Below are 5415 nucleotides of genomic sequence, written 5' to 3'. Positions count from 1 at the left end.
CTGCTACCAACAAATCCAGTTGCTGCTCACAATGCACAGTATTTTTTGGTGGTGGGAGGACCCCTGAAAAGCACATTATCTCAGCTGTTTGACAGGGTCCTTTTCTTCTGACTTTCATTGGGGAAACCCTGACGTCATATTCTACGTGGGTAAAAATTGGAGACTTTTCTCCACCAATGCAGAATAGAATGGAGAAGGGGTCAGGAGGCATGCTGGGTTGACCCAGTGTAGAAAATCCATCACACCTTCTTCTCACACTTAAACTTCCAACCACCACCATTACCGTACCATCTCTGCCTGACATCAATGCTCGTGAAAATGTATTCATCCTGTCCACCCCAGAGAGAGACACGAAGTACTGTAAGACAGAGAATGACTGTTTTTAAAAAAAATCCAGATAATTATGTTAACCTGAGAATTTGCTTAGATTTACCAGATCCATTTTTATGTAGTCACAGGACACCTAATGACATCTCCATCAATGATGGACCAGATAGATAATGGTGGCTTTCATAAGCTTATAATGAAGCTGAAAAATCCCTATCCCTTAGAGCTACTGTGTCCTTCACAAGATCATAGCAAAACACATAGCAATGTGTTTGTGTTGATGCTGCTATAAACGAACCATTCAGTTATTGAAGGGAACCCAAGTTGGTTCCATAGCTTAGCTACTGTAAATTGAGCTGCTATGAACATTGATGTGGCCACATCATCATGGAATGCTGATTGTAGGTCCAATATATACCAAGGAGCAGGATAACTGGGTCAAATGGTGGTTCCATTTTCTAAGGAATCTCCATACTGCTTTCCAGACTGGTTGCACCAATTTGCAGTCCCACCAGCAATGTATAAGTGTACCTTTCCCCCCACATCCTTGCGAACATTTATTGTTCCTTGTATTCTTTTTTTTTAAGTGAGAGTGAGAGAGGAGAGAGAGAGAGAGAATTTTTTTAATATTTATTTTTTAGTTCTCAGCGGACACAACATCTTTGTTGGTATGCGGTGCTGAGGATCGAGCTGAGCCACATCCCCAGCCCCTGTTCCTTGTATTCTTGATAATTGCCATTCTGAACTAGAGTGAGAAGGAATCTCGGTGTAGTTTTAATCACTAGAGATGTTGAACATTTTTTCATATATTTGTTGACCACTCATATTTCTTCTTCTGTTCAGTTCTTTTGCCAATTTATTGATTGAGTCCAAGGTTTTTGAGTTCTTTATATATCCTGGAGATTAATGTTCTAGCTGAGGTGGAGGTGGCAAAGAGAACTTCCCTTTCTATAGTCTCTCTCTTTTCATATTCTGTTTCCTTTGCTGTGAAGAAGCTTTGGTTTGATGCCATCCCATTTATTGATTTTTTTTTATTGTTGGTTGTTCAAAACATTACATAGTTCTTGATACATCATACTTCACACTTTGATTCAAGTGGGTTATGAACTCCCATTTTGACCCCATATACAGATTGCAGAATCACATCAGTTACACTTCTATTGATTTACATATTGACATACTCAAGTCTGTTGTATTCTGCTGCCTTTCCTATCCTCTACTATCCCCCCTCCCCTCCCCTCCCCTCTTCTCTCTCTACCCCCTCTACTGTAATTAATTCCTCCCCCTTGTATTATTTTTCCCTTTCCCCTCACTTCCTCTTGTATGTAATTTTGTATAACCCTGAGGGTCTCCTTCCATTTCCATGCAATTTCCCTTCTCTCTCCCTTTCCCTCCCACCTCTCATCCTTGTTTAATGTTGGTCTTCTTCTCGTACTCTTCTTCCCTAGTCTGTTCTTAGTTACTCTCCTTATATCAAAGAAGAGATTTGGCATTTGTTTTTTAGGGCTTGGCTAGCTTCACTTAGCATAATCTGCTCTAATGCCATTCATTTCCCTCTAAATTCTATGATTTTGTCATTTTTTAATGCAGAGTAATACTCCATTGTGTATAAATGCCACATATAAATGCCACAGTTGGCAGGAGGTGGCCCTGGAAGAGCCATCTGGTAAATGGAAGTCAGGTGGTGGCAGTCCAGTAGGGAATGGGAATGCAAGTCATCTGGCTTTTCAAAGTCACCAGAGGAGCCCCGGGTCCAGATTTCCTACTCTCCAGAGGTCAGTCATAAATGCCTGAGTTCTGATTCTTGCATTTATTTTTTTAAGAAACTTCTGATGGAATTGACAATTCCTTCACTTTTATTAATAAGAGCTTGATGCTAATTAATTGCCGAGGTCGGAAAACATAAGTTCTTGAAGGCATGGGTGGGATTCCATATTTTTAAAAAAAGATAATATATATACTAATAAGTCTATAAAATCATGGAGCCAGAGGTCCTTTAGAAAATCACTAAAACATCATCAGCAACTGGCCAGGGCGAACCACAGAAGCTCAGAGCTGTAAGACAGCCTAGTTTTTCAGAGCAGGAAACCAAGATTGGGTGAGGACATCTACCCAGGTCCCACACTGATGGAAGGCTGAGTGGACCCTTGGTAGATCACAAGGTTCCCAGAGAGTTGTGTCCCTTTGCACCACACGGCAATTAGAGGCATGGCCAGTGCTCAGAGATCTTAGAAGAAGCAACTCTCTAACCATTGCCTCTTTGCTTAGAAACCATTGCCAACTGCAAATCTACTTGAAATACTCCAGCACTGTCGTTTTAGAAAGGATAGAATTAGATACAACTACTACAATGCTATCTGTAGGAAATGCGATGTGTAAAACAGTGAACATTAATATATACAGTAATCAGTTTTTTATCACCGTGAAGAACAATTTAGAGGAGGAAAAGTTTATTTTGGCTCATGGTTTCTGAGGTTCAGTCCACGGTCAGTCAACTCCACAGTTCTTGGAACGAGGTGAGGCAGAACATCGGGGCAGCAGGGTGTGGTGGAGGAAAGCATCTCAGGACTGGGCAACTAGGAAGTAGAGAGTGAGCTTCACTCACCAAGGACAAAATATAAACCCCAAAGCATGCCCACAGTTACCTGCTTCCTCTGGCCACACCTTACCTGCCTACAGTTTCCACCCAGTTAATCCACATCAGTGGATTAATCCACCAATTAGGTTATATGTCTCAAATCTATTTATTTCACCTTTGAAAATTTTTGCATTGCCTCACACTATATACAAATTGGTCTATAATTTTTTTTCTACTCAAAGTCCTAACCATATAGGTAATAATTATGAGCATGATAATTTTGGGTGAGACAGGTCTAGTTTCAAGTTCAGTTTCTATGGCATGTCAACTTGGGATGCTGGGCATATTTCCTAACCTCTGTGAGCCTCGGTTTCCTCTTCTGGATAAGGGGATCTCACAATGAGTGATAATCTATGTAAATTACTCAACATAGCTTGCCATCCAATGCCTAATCGCTGTCAGTCATGCCCACAAAATATGTAATGTTTATGAAGTAAATGGTGGCTGTTGGAAACTGACAGATCCCACTTAAGAAGTTACTTCTGATTAGTGTGGGCTTCATTCCAGGCAGTATTTCCAACAATGTCGACACAGAAGTTCTTGAAGTGTGAGCTCCGCGCCTTCTCGATTTCTCTGTGTACTGGGAACTTGAACTCAAAGTCTAATGTAGGGACTGCTGACTCCTATGAAGTTTAGGCTCATTACCAATGCTATTATCTAAATTTTTCTGGGGGGAAAAAAGGTGGTGAAATAATGAAACTTCACATTTTTGGCATGTGGAAAACTTAAGGGGCTAGAGGATGTTTTTAGTTCTGAGGATAGAAATCAGAACTCTTTCAAGAGGTTGGTCAGTCTAGCCGATGTAACCAAGAGCTGGGCCTCCTAGTACGTGGACACTGAGATTCCAAAGTCAGGTTGTCCAGGACTGGCCAGGATGGAAATCAGGGGTAACCCATGGGTGCAGCAGGTTCTGAGGCTCAGAGAGATGGCCTTAGCCAGGGGTGGGGCTCTGGAACATAATGGGAAGGAAGTGGAACACGTTTCCAGCTCCACTACCTGCTAGCTGTATGGTGTTCGGCAAGTCACTCAGCTCCTCCGAGTTTCAGTTTTCTTGGTGATAAAATGTGACTTTCTTAACCACATGCCTGGCCCAGAGCAAGCACATAACAAATATAAATCATTATTATGATTAAGAGGTAACATGGTGAGGCCTGCAGAGAAAAGCTCCAACAAACTAAGGGTCCTCGGATCAACTGGGCTTGGCACAGACAGGTCCTGCGTCCTGAACCAGCACCCAGGGTCCCCACTTTCTTGGTCCCCAAGTCCCAGCCATTCACCACGACTCCTGCCTGATTTTTGAGGTCTCATCATTTCACGCTGGGATCTCCACAGTTTGCTGGCCTTCAACACTCATCCTGCTCTGTTCTGACGCTCCCAGGAGGTATTTCCTACCATGCAAACCTGACCAAGTTGCCAATTTGCTGAAAAACCCTTCAATAAGGTTTTCCTTTCCTTTTTTTAATTTTAATTTTAATTTTGCTGGTTCTTTTCAGTTCTGCATGACAGTTGAATCCATTTTGATATGATCATAGAAGCATGGAAGATATCTTATTCTAATTAAGACCCCAGTGTCTCTCCTTCCCATTCCTATTCCCTTCTCTCTATTGATCTTCCTGCCATTTACCCATAGTTTATTTTATTTATTTATTTAAATAATTTCTCGTGGATGTACCCAGTGGTGAGCTTCACTGTGGTGTATTCATGGATACACAGCGAGCTCTAGGCCTGGATCCCCTTGGCATGGCCCATGTGCCTTCTGGGATTGGCAAGTGCTCCTTTCTCTCAGCTCACTGGAACCCACCGTACTCAGGACAGTCCTAGAAGACAAAGAATGGCCAGCTTTACTTTTATTTCCCTGCTTGGGAACAGAGAAAGTACAATGACCTGAGCCTTTATCTCAGATCAGTCATCACCTTTCATTGCACATTGGAACAACCCAGGGGATTTATAAAAACCCACCCAAACCCCACCCCAGACCACCAGTATTGTAACTGGCCACCGTATTTTGAAGCTCTTGTGGTAATAATGAGATACACTCTGGGTTCTGGATCCCAGCCATACCCTTCTCCTTCATGTCTTTTCAAGAAGGAAAAGAAAAGAATCTCACTTGAAGCCCCAAAGACATCAGCCCCGAGTTGAGTTCTAACATCAACCACCTGCTAATGGTCGCTGGCTTCAGAGGGACGCTGATCAGTTTCAGGAAGAGGGTGGATGTCAGGGAAGTCAGATGCATGATCAATTCAGGAAGTGGGATGTCAGAGAAGTCAGACAAATGATCAATTCAGGAAGTGGGAGCTCAGCCCAGTCTCCTGCAAAGCCGGCGGTTTCACGAAAACCCTTGTGAATGTCAATGAACACAAGCCCCAGTGGCGTGGACAGCTCCCTGGAGTAGCCTGGCCCCCATTCAGCTCAGCACAGAAGGACCAGCCCAGGGAGGGAGAATGTGACTC

General features: G+C 42.9%; 1 long non-coding RNA gene across 1 annotated transcript; it reads right to left on the bottom strand.

Annotated features, from left to right (window-relative positions):
• Positions 1–2760: 2760 nt before the first annotated feature.
• LOC144373213 (uncharacterized) lies at positions 2761–4789 on the bottom strand. The gene is made up of 2 exons (XR_013432976.1): positions 4638–4789; positions 2761–2903 (listed from the first exon to the last, which is right to left on the bottom strand). It is a non-coding gene; the product is annotated as an uncharacterized LOC144373213 (long non-coding RNA).
• Positions 4790–5415: the final 626 nt, after the last annotated feature.

This window comes from Ictidomys tridecemlineatus, unplaced genomic scaffold (assembly GCF_052094955.1).
Source record: "Ictidomys tridecemlineatus isolate mIctTri1 unplaced genomic scaffold, mIctTri1.hap1 Scaffold_307, whole genome shotgun sequence".
NCBI lineage: Eukaryota > Metazoa > Chordata > Mammalia > Rodentia > Sciuridae > Ictidomys > Ictidomys tridecemlineatus.
The sequence above is the reverse complement of the archived record's forward strand: the minus strand, read 5'-3'. Positions and strand labels throughout refer to the sequence as shown.